Consider the following 12,217-nt stretch of genomic DNA (forward strand, 5'->3'; position numbering starts at 1 on the left):
GCACTACCACCTTAGACCAGACTGGGTGCGCACTCCTGAAGAAACTTTCCCCATCATTCCAACTCCTCCTCCTTTGGGTCATGTTGTGGAGCCAGCCTAAGGATGTGAACGAGGTGCCCAACCAAGAGTCAAACTAAACAAGCAGAAGCACTTGAGGAGCGCACTGAATGCGCTCACATGCTAATGGCATTCAGTCCATGGGACCAGGCTCACATTAATCTGACATAGCTCCTCCAAAATGCATACGGTGTGCATATTGAGTCCCTAACACCAAGTGCTTCCCTCTACAGACCTCTTCCTATTGGGCCACAGTACTTGCCGATGTAGAGAAAACCTTAAACACGATAATCCAAGCTGCATGGAGGCAATCCTCTCCTCTGAGATTCACAAACCTTGACCATCCTCCTACATGCTCACCTCTAAACATCAAACACCGCTACAGTCAGAGACGTAAAACTGCCATAGAACTTCTGCCGCCTTTTTCCCAAAAACTTCAGTGACCAGTGGAGAAACTATAGACACACTTTAGGTCCTCCCAAAAGTGGTCAAGGAATTTGAAGATTTACGTTATTTTAATGGATTTGTGGATCTGGTTCCAACGCAGCAGTCTCCTTCCCTCTCCAAACTGAGCTTTCCTTTCTGTTACTTAATACCACCGGTACGTATTAAGTACTAGGAGACATTATATTCCCTCCAAAAGACAAGCATGTTCTACTTACAGTTAACAATGTTTTCAAATGATGTTCAAGCTGTTTCTAAAACTGGGAGTAAAGCAGTGGTGAAGTTCTTCCACTGTACTCTGCATGTACATGCCAGAAGACCATGCTAGAAATTAATTTTGGTCCTGTACATTCACTGTGAGTGAGAGCTGTGAAAGTCATGCTTTTGAATTTTTGAAGACTTCCATCAAATCACTTGCTGCAGCCAAATGCACAGAATAACTTAATTAAAGTAAAGAAAAAAAGGACCATCATATGCAATCAGAATCCTATCATTACAAGAGAAATCTATTATTCCAGTGACCCTGCAGGAAAGAACATGAAATTGTTTCTGCAGACAGATGGAAAAATACTCTTTAATGGGTCACTTTTTAACAACAAAGAATCAAACATCTGGATTTCAAAAGAGAATTCTGAAAGTTTTAAAAAATGTTTTCATTTAAGAGAGTTTAAGACTTAAAAGTGCTATGAATGCTACCTTTATAAAGCAACAGGGTGGAATTGAATCAGTAGGCTAGTGGTAAATAAGGTTCTACAGTACCTCTGGGAGTTCATTGCAAGAAGTCTGGACTCTTTTTGTTACAGATACATTGTGGCCAGAACAGACCATTATGGTAAAGGTTGCACTTTGGAAATATAATAGGACGATAAAACAAAGGATACATCACCAGATCTTAAATCAGATATCATTAGCCAAATAACGTTTGCCTTAACTCTTTAAAATCTTCCCATAATACCCCCTCAATAAATGTGCTGATGTAAAAGCACAGAAAACACACATTTTATCAACTGCTAGACCCTCTGATAAATCTTTGCATTTATCCTTAACTAAAGGAGGAACTGTTTCAATGTGCATTGGCTATATCTCTTGTCCTATTCTTTAATCCTGTATTGCAAGAGGAAATTATCACAGTGAACCAAGTTCTCACCCATAATCTTGTCCACTGTTTGAACTTTGATATTCCTTTCTGTGGGGCTGGAGGTATCAATAATAGTAAGGAAAAATCAGTCATTACAGATAAATCCCCCCATCTCAGCTCAACCCTCACACAATTTTCTGGACAAATGTGCCAACAGGGGGTTGACTGGCTCAAGAACTTGGGACCCTTCTGGCCTTGGATGGCCTTTCCTGTGGTGCATAGATCAGCAGAGACTATCAGACTGCCCTCGTGGCCTGGCATGAAACTGTAATTCATGGTTTCTAGAGGGCATATGTTCACATCAGGGAGCCCCTGACCGGAGCTGGGAGAAGCAGCGACCTGGACAGGGTGTGATGGGAAGAGGGGCAGATGGTGCTGAGTACACATGCCGTGCTGGACATCACTGATGGAGGGCGAAAGCTCCCACACACTGCCAACATCCACACCTACCGCTAACACACTTCACATCCCTAATGGAGAGTCTCAAGGTAAATGTCTCGAGGAGGGAGAAAACATTTTATCCTCCGGTGCCCTCTTCTAACCCACCCTGGGACGTTCTGCATCTAGAGCATCTCCTACTCCAAGCATGTGAATATGCCACGGCTATCATAAATGGAAACCAAAATGTCATTTATTTTTATGGTTCTTTTTTGGCTAGACGAGACATTTTAGTAAACAGTCTGTGGAGAGGAAGTCCTCACCATTACCTATATTCTCATACCTTTCATTCTCACCAACCCAGTCAGGACCCAGTGGGCCAAACAGCATGTCCGACTGATTACTGTGTCATGATGCTTTGGGGAATTTGGAAATGCCATGACATTCCCTGGGAACATATGCGGAAAGGATAACTTACAAACTCCTGTCATTGTGGGGTTTCTTCTTCTTTATAAACTGTCTAACATAATTAGCTTTGTCAAATGCCATTTCATACTGTAATTCTTTACAGATACGTCGAAAAGCAGCAACCTTTAATTTGTGCAGTAGGTATGCTTTATAGGCAAAAAGCAATGGCAATCTTGCTAAAACATGAGAGAGACAGGATGCAGAGACACCTAAGGCTCCTGCATGGTTCCAGAGTAGTGGAAATTGTCTTTCCTTCTGCTGGTCCAGAGATAACTAGCCAAAGAGGCTGGCTATATAAATTTCTTGTTTCGTGCGGTCTCTGCACAGAACACCGAGTCTGTTAACAAGTCTGTTGAAGTTGTGGAATTTTTCCCTTTGATTTAATTGCTGTTTTGAAAAAGTCTCAAGCTATACTTCAGTTTTTGATGGCGGTGGTGTGTTGATTCTGTAACGTTTGTAGGAAGCAGTGGAAGTTTTCAGTGATCCTTTCTGAATTTCCTCAGTGCAGAGCTTTAGAAAAGTTTTCAGAAAGCATCCAGACTCATAACATTTGTGAACCTTTTACAGTTTACCTCGCTGCTATCTATAACTGAGGAACAGTTCATGAGTCAAATAACATAGGCCACACTCTTCCTGTACTCAGCATCTCAGAAAGGCTAATTAGTTCTGTGAGATGTAATTGAGGGTAGAATTTAGGATATTTTGGGCACAGTTTAAACCTCTATGGTGAAGTCAGTGGTTCAGATTTCTTTTGTGCATCCCTAAATAAAGATCTTATTCTGACAAACCATTTTCCTGCTAAGTCACTTCCTGAGCATTTGTTCTACAACATTTTTGCCTTTTGTTTACAGAGAAAAAGTTGAAGGTTTCTACCATAACAGCATAAAAATATTATCTGAGAGGGCTTATTATTTTATAGCATCCTATTTCCCACCCACAATATGAATTCTTACCAGCACACTACCAGAATATTAGCAGCGACTGCTTAACTTTAACATCTGCCCATTGTTGCTGCTATCTGTCTCCTGAGGAAATGAGGCTATGCAATTGTGCTGTCTACCCATCCATCTGTGTGGCTGACAGTTCCCCAGTCCCCTCCAAACAAGTGCTGGTTGTTGGCCAGTTGCAACCACATTTGAGAGAAAATTTGTAATAATAATAAAAAATAATAATAACAAGCTTCATGAAAATGAAAATCAAGCAAAGGAGAGAGACTTGAATTATGCTCACCATGGTGGGGAAGGTGGGCAGAGCTCAGCTGTCCTTCCCCAGCAGCAGCTACCTGGCCAAGGAGCCAACACGTTTGCCTGCAAATCAGTGCAGCAGTGTCGCTGCCCAGCCACTGCATGGGATGCCCCTTGCCCTCCACGGTGACTTAAAAGCATTTATAGATAAGAAGAAGAGAGGGTATTATCACAGCAGAAAGGGCTTAAGGACACAAACCCATAGGGAATTCAGCTAATGGAGCTAGAGATTTCACTAGTTCTGCAGCTCATGGGGCATCTTTTCTTATCTGCATGGTGGTCATGCCCAAAATCCCACTGACTATAAAGACAGTCTCTCCTTCTTTCTACTAAAGCTTTAGTCATTCTTTCAGCACTTTCTCCTGATTTTGTGTCAAATAAAAACAATAAAGGCTACAAACTGTGTAATAAAGACAATATAGAGTAAAGGGGAAAACACGTAAAAAAAGTGTAATGAAGCCAAACCATTGCTAGCTTAAAATCTCAAATGATATTAGTAACTTTGGATATGTCACTAGATTTATTTTCTTTCCTTGTTGGATATATCACTGAAGGTATCTTTAGAGGGCCTGATTTCTCAAGAGTACGTGCTCAGCACCATGAAATAAAGTGAAATCTGTGTATGGTGTTCATACAGTTGCTGATCTAAAATGAATGGTGAAATTATTGCTCCCTCAGCCAGAAGTTCCCTTCCTGCAGATGAGACAAGTGAACTGACCATATGCGTGCTCCTAATCGGCTTTAATGTGAAATAGAATAGGTAGCTTTTATCACACTCAGGCTATTTCTGGATCCAGTAAATGAAAATAAATCTGTCCTGTCACCTTTGCAGGCATGATTTTTCCTCTCTCTCATGGGCTATAAAAGCCTTTGGCCAGAAAAGTACCTTTTATTCAAGGAAAAGAGGAGGAAGCAAAAAAACCCATAAAGCAATGTCTCGAAAATTCAGTGGACTGCGCAATTCCAAATCATCGATTTACTTCGGGAGAAGCAAAGCCCTTCCTCCCAGGTGCCCCCCTAAATCCTCCCCAGGACACGGGAGACCAGAAGAGCTGCCGCCCCCATGAGCCAGCCTCAGCACAGGGCATGGCCTGTGCACTGCAGCCCACCTTCGCTGTGGCTGCTGGTCCGTCTGGGCTTTGATATAAAATCTGTTTTTCTCCTCCACGAAGCCAGCTGGTTTCACCTCAAAGTCAGCCTGATGCTGGTTTTGGCTCCAGCCCTCTCCGGTCAGGGCTAACTGGTCCCTGGAGGGATTCCCAGTTTCCACAAAGATGCCTTGCTGGACCTCACTGGGTGGGTTTCCATTGCCAGAGCACCCTGTCAGCTCAGGCAAATCTGCTTAATGCAAGTCCCCTCCTGCATAACTTCTGTGCCCTGTCCTGAGGCAACGGCACCTGCACAAAATAAGAAGTCAAATAAGTATAAAAAAACATGTAGGCTCTATGCAAAGTGCCAGAAAGCCATGTTTGAAGACCCAGTATAGCTCCCTTGTAAGTATTGGATCACTTCAGCTGTTATTAGCAACAAACAAAACAAACTGCAAAGCCTCAGAAAAAGCAAATGTTAGGTAAGGAAGTTTATATTTTATGTAAAGAAAATAAACCAAGATCACCAAAGCTGGATTCCCTTGCATTTTTCCATATGGAAGAACACAGCTTAATCTCCAAATCCAATTGATTACAGAGTTTGCAATTATAAAGACCAAACTCAGTGAAGACGACGAAATTCCTCCCAGTTTATTTTGTCTTCCTTTGTTTTAATTTTACTACCTCCCTTTTCTGTCCTGGCTTGCAAGAATTGGGGCAGTTCAAGAAATGATGGGGAGAGCTGAGGAGGAAGCTTCAGTCCTCTGTGCCACTTCATGCCGGCATCAATTTTAGAGAAAAAACATGCAGGAACAGAAAAGCCTTCTTCTTTTTTAAACTGACCAAGAGTTAAGCCCCCTTCCCCTACCCTTACCCCTACCCACAAATCAGGAAAAATGGAAACAACTTGGCCTTAATCCTCTCAACTAAGTGTGTTGTCACATGGGGTAAGTGTGTGTCAGGTCATTATAAGGTTTCATAGCAAAGTACTCTCTTTTAAAGAGAAAAGAAAATTTCATATTCCCATTTTTATTTACAGCTTATGTCAAAACTATTTGTAGGCTTTTAGTGGCTGAAGATTAAGAGCTCTTTCATCTACATTCAGTAATTTTGACTTAATTTCCTTCAATTCATTCTATCAGCTGCTGCAATTTTTTCTCTTCACAGAAACTCTTTGCCTTCTGCTATCAGATTCAAGGCACAGTGCAGCCAAGCATCCACCAGGCCCAAACAGTAATACTTACAAATGGTGTCAGCTCCTGAGCAGAGCGCATCCCCTTCAAAAGGACACATTAGTAAATAGGATCTGCTTACTTCTGGCGCTTTCCTTCCCCCCCCAACAACACAAGTGAGTTGAACTGAGACAGGAAGGAATCCCCATTCATGCATGCAAGCTTTATTTTCAGTAGAAAAGGCCTGCCAATACAGAGAGAAAGGAATACAAGTTCCCACCACCTCTCTTGCTGCTGCAAAACATGTTTCCCTCTTATTTCCACAATTATCTAATGTGCCATTCTGTGGTATATTTTCAAACTAACAAGGCAACATCTTGTGGCGATGTAAGCTGAATATGAAAAATAAGAGTCTCCCAGCAAAGCTTTGGATAATGCAGGTCAGTCAGTAGCTTGCCTTGGCCATCTATCTAGCAATTTATCTGACCTGACCACTCTAGGGTTAGAGTGCCACTGCAGTAGTCAGAAATAGAAATTCAGTCCTTCTCTCCAGAGAAGACCATTCATGTGGTTTCAGGGGATCGGGTCTTTTTGTGCATGCAAAAATGCAAGCTCCTTTTGACTGGTGTTATTTCTCTGTCACCTATCCATCCAGACCTTTTCTTCTCTAGCCATCTCATGCCTTCACTACAAGTCCTGAATTTGTTACTTACCTACCTCTTTTGGACAGCCAGTGACTCTATTACTCTTTTGAATGTTGAAGGCTCTCGCCTGCAGAATAAGGTGCGGCACATCCTGGGCTGCTCAGTCACTTAATGGCATATCGACAGGGAAGCCACATGTAGAGCTTGGCTCAGGCTGGTTTCTAGGGCGATCCAATGTCCCATGGCACGGTGCCGCAGAAATACCAGCTTGCGTCCCCAAAATGCTGTAGCCGCTTAGCATAGTGCTGCTCCTGAGATGATAAACACTGCTTGGCAGGGTTTCTTTGCTTTGACGCGACACCCTCTCGAGTGGTGAGACTGTCCCCTAATGCCAGGGCTAGCCTGGTCATTGCCAGCTCAGTAATTGCTGAGCAGCAGGCTAAATTGGTCTCGGACCCATCCTCAGCCGCGGCTGCTGTTTTTGTAAGTACATGAAGGGTTTGGGGCTTTAGGAAAATTGTTCTGCACTACCTACTCTACTTTAAAGGAAGATCAACTGTAACTTTTTAAGTGCAAAGAAAAGTAGCAAACACAACCTCTTCAAGACATTAATTTATATTCTGACAAAGAAATCAGATGACAGTGGCTCCCTCTCCCTGCTTTCTCATCTTTCCATTTCTTTTTTCCCTCATCTTTTCATCTCTTTTTTTTCCCCCCCTATTTTTTGGTCTCCCTTTTTTCCCCTCATGTCTTTCTTCTCCTTTGGCCAGTACATCAAGAACATCTCCTGCCAGTCTGGTTTCACTCAGCGCCTTTGGCTGACAGCAGCCCAGAGTCAATGCAGGGCCAGGCTGATGTGGACAGCCTGTACCATACATTACATAGCACGTAAATGCAACTAATCCTGTTCTTTGACACAAGTGCAAAAGTCCAACGTTTCTTTCTAAACATAAAGCTCCCAGCATGATTTGGGGAATGCTGTCTGAAAGGCTAAAGCACAGCAGTGAAGGGGCACAACCAGTTTTTATTTATTGCTGCAGACAGAAGTAGCATGTAGAGAGTGGCAAAAAAAACTGGCTTACATCTCTATACCTAGAGATTTCACATCGTGACTCCACAGAAATCTTCCATATCGCAAACACAGAAACTCCCCCGTAGCTGGATTTTGCAGAGCTGTTCCTTATTGCCACAGTTCCCTGTGCTCTGCCCCAGCTCCTTGCTCTGTCCCCAGGGACTTGCAGAGAGGTGGCCACAGCAGCAGTGAAGAATCAGGGCAGATGTCGGCCCAAACTGAGTGCTTTTCCTGCTCACAGATCTTGCATGCGCTCCGATCTCAGGCAGTTTTCCTAGGAGAGGTCTTTCACCTTTGCAAACAAGGGTCTGTGGCAGCATATGACCTGTATCAGTAGTACCATGCTCATAGCAAAAAGCCACAGGAATTATAAAACTTAACATATTCTTCGCTTACGAGCATTAACGCCTCTGGGCTATTGACTCTTTGTTTTCCTTCATGTTCTCTTTTACACTAGTGACATTTTATCAGGTTGATAATTCAGCTGTATAAGAATCCCCTGATAGCAGCATTAGTTTTGTCAAATCCCTTATCCGCTGCATGAAGACAGACAGGCGCTTTGTTGAAACAGTAAATCCATTATGTCAACACAATTAATTCTGTTCACTGACTAAAACATTCTGTTGAGGAGCAAAAGGCATTAACCTAATATCTTTATCTAGCTGACAAAAAAACAAATTAGTTTGGACTCTTTGATGTCATTGTGTTTAACACTGAGGGAAATCCTTCCTGTGGACGTATCGTTTTATCATCATGCCAACAAATGGTCCAGTGAATAAGGCATGGAGAGGTGAGTCAGGAGATGTGGGCGCTGCCTGGTGACACAGGGGAAGTCATTGCACCTCCCTGTGCCTCTGTTTCCCTTCATCTGCTGGGACTGGGACCTGTGCAGAGAACTGCTCCTGAGTACACGTACACACAGGGCTGGTCTGCTCCCTGGGCCAGGGACCACCGTTTCTTTGTGTGTTTATTTGTAAAACACAAAAGGAGAGAAATGGGTTCCCTCTCTGCTTTTGCAGAGCGCTAACAATAAGTGCTTGATTTCTCTTGCCACTTCTTAATGCTATTATAGTCAAAATCGCTTATAAATCCTTTGGTGAACATAAGGGGTTTAGGGGCTCCAAGTTTCTAAATGAGATATGCTATCCATGCATGTCTCCATATGCCTTAAGCAAAACCCCTCTCTTCTCACATGTGTGTCTTTTTCCCACAGCTATTGAAAATTAGAGGTTCAAATTTCACATTATTTCTTCGGGGAATTATTTCATTACAAAGAGACTGCAGGTTTCACTGAAGCACTTAAGAGTGGGCTGTATTCGTACAGAGAAAGGAAGCTTTGCACTGGGGTAATGGGTTTTCTTTTTTTTCCCCTTCTCCTCGAAAGAGGTGAGTTACATTATGAGATGAGTTTTTAAATGAGAAAAATAATCAGTCCTGCCTCCTTGTATGCTCACATACCTCAGGCAGCGCCTTTAATGTTGCCCTCAGCCCCTGAGATGCCTCCTCTGCAGCAGGGCTGGGAAGATAAAGCATGGGAGCAGCCTGGCTCCCTGCACAGGGGCAGGATCAGGCACGATCAGGCACCGCCAGGTCCCCGCAGAATGAGCCTGGCAGGCCAGTGCAGGGTAAATAGGAAAGAAAAGGTACCTTTTGCCAAGATTTGGGAGGTTTTAATTGATTATGTGGAAAAGAAATAAAAGCTTGGCTGATCAAGTAACAGTGTGGGACCCTTCTATTTGGGGTGAGACCGTAAAGGCTTGAGTGGTCAGCTGTTTTGTCCCCATGCCAGAGCACGGACAGTCTGCGCAGAGAGCAGAGGACACCATGGTGGCCTTACTTGGGTCTAGCCGCCAGTCTCTGCCACGGTGATGGTGCACAGCCCGCAGGCATTGGTGCATGGGTCAGTACGAGCACAAGGATGTCACATCTTCTGTCAACAGCCTTACCAGCCTTTGCTATCTCCATCAGCCTCTCCCTGCATGCTTTCGTAGCTTAACATGTGTTTTTGCTTTAGCTGTGTTTCTACTTTATGCAGATTATCCCAGCTCCTCATTTCCCTAGGTATTCTGTTAACTTCTCTCTTTATGGGTATAATTTAGCTATTTGCTCCATTTATCAGCCACATAGGGCACGTAACACATCCCGCTTTAAGACAAGTTAAAAAAATGGTCTTGCCAGAGGTGTTCATAGTCTGAGAGCCTTATTCAATACCATTATGGTCACTGATACACCGTCCCTTAACTGTAATAGATACTAGATCAAACCTTGCGCCTCTGTTTTATTACGGGAAATCACAGCATTTGCCTGTGTGGAGCACAGTCAACCTTGGTGACATCCCACACAGATACTGGCTGTGATCTGCACTAGTGGCTTTTAGCACGCATTTAGAAGCTAAGGCAGAATGGCAGAGTGAGAAATAACAGAAAGGACCAAGAGGCAAGGAAGATCTTTTGGGAAACATCTCCTTCTTCTGCTGAATCCCCCAGTGGGGACTCCCTCCCCTTCACTCCTGCCCCCCAGGACAGAGGCTGATTGGGGCAAGCCCAGCCTGTTTGGGAGGACGCCCTGCATGAGCTCCGGCAGGGCTGGGATGCAGACACTGGTGTTCATATGCTAGCAGCCGCTGCAGCAATTTCTTTACCACCCATGGATGCATGCATTAGCACAGCGGGTGCCCGGGCCATGGAAGTAACCTGCATGCAAAAGTTCAGCCTTGTTTTCTGTCCTGCTTCCCTCAGGTGCGGGGTTGGGGCAGCACCTCTCAGACCCTGCGCTGGGTATGCCAGACAAAGTCAGGGGGCTTCTGTGCTCGGCTGATGATGGCCCGCCTTTAAAAATGCCCATTTTAGTTTGTGCTAACTTCACTATACACAAGCACGCGGATTAGCCATGTGGAAAGCCTTTTAATGGAAAGGGTGTTGGCTGTGACTTATCAAATCTAGATCAGTACTCTGATCTGCCGTTGAAAAACTGTGTGTGTCCAGGCTTTCCTTGTTCTCAGCTTTCATCTGGGAAATAGCCATAATGGCATTTCTCTTCCCCACGGTGAGGATAAAGATATGTCTGGAGGGCAAAGCTGGCTGAGAAATGCTACTGTATCCAGTAATCTGAGTTAAAAACTAAGTACAGATGTACTTTTAGAAGATGAATATGTCACAGTAGTTGCTTGACAGTCCATTCCAGCTTTCTTATATAACCTGAAAGTAGTAGGATACTGTCGGCCTTTGAAATACTGTAGATCCCACACAGGAGGCTTGAAACAGGACAAAACAGCGGAAGGATGAGTGAGATTCATCCTAGCCACTTGCTTATCAGAAAGTTACCGCTTGCCTTATCTATGAGACCAACTTTTGATAGCAGATTTTAGGAGGTTCATTTTAAAGAAAAACTTATAAGGAATTAATACGATGCTTATAATAAACATTCAAAGAAAATCCTCAGATCATTCTTCATGATATCTAAATCTCTTACAGACTACTTGCCTACATTTCTTTTTTAAACTCCTGGTAGATAGGTTTTCTTCCTTCTGCTTTCTAAAAGGCAGCAGTGTAGCTCCACGCAAAGTGGGTAGAATGATTGTGGATTGCGTGCTTATCAAAGGATTCCTGATTAGCAAATTTTCTTCCATTTCTGCCTGCAATGATTAAGAAATATCCAGCTCCTTTTTTTCTTTCATTTTTTAAGAGACTTTTTTTCCCTCTTTTTACTCTGATGGAAAAGAATCTGTTTTGGTTGATCTATGATTTGGCCCTTTGCTGTTGTCACACATTGTTTTAGAGCAGCTTATGAATCATGGTAGTGAGCTGAATTTCTAATGCGCTTATGCATACACTTACCTTTAAGCTGGTGAGAGATCTCTGCAAGATCAATAACACTATGTTTAAGCAGCTGCTTAGGGGCTTTGCTGGACTGAGACTGAAGCATTCAGAATCTGCAGGACTGAATTCCTGGTGGATATGTGCTGTAATGTTTAGATTTGTTATGGTTTTAATTTTACAGGCAAGATTCTCCCATTTATTAAGTAGCTGCTGTCCCCTAAGCATATTTGCTGTGACATTTTTTTGAGTGATCATCTCAGTGTTGCCATAGACCTCGCCTGTTGTATCAGGTAAGACAGTCCGCTCTCTAAACTTCAGAGGTAGTATAGAAGTTATATGAGCAGTAACAAATTATGCAATAGCTATTTTGCTAATTTGGTTAATGAGACATTTTTCCAGGGGGAGACATGTTGCTTATACCTGCAGGCACGAATAGAAACCTGGATCTCTGGAAATAGAATTATTGCCTTCAGGAAAAGTTCTGTTCAACATACTTGCAAATGCTCATGGGAAACCACCCTACTTTACCTAGATGAACCGAAATAATCAGCTAGGGATTTTCCATCTCCAGTTTTAAACTTTTCTGGTATTATCTGGAATGCTTCGACTCTCAGTCTTTGAAGTTTTGCTGTGTTTGCTAAGCTATTCTCACTTAAATCAGCTGCGAAATCTAATTAAAATGTTGTTTGAAATC

Source organism: Dromaius novaehollandiae, chromosome 1, assembly GCF_036370855.1.
Source record: "Dromaius novaehollandiae isolate bDroNov1 chromosome 1, bDroNov1.hap1, whole genome shotgun sequence".
Classification (NCBI taxonomy): Eukaryota; Metazoa; Chordata; class Aves; order Casuariiformes; family Dromaiidae; genus Dromaius; species Dromaius novaehollandiae.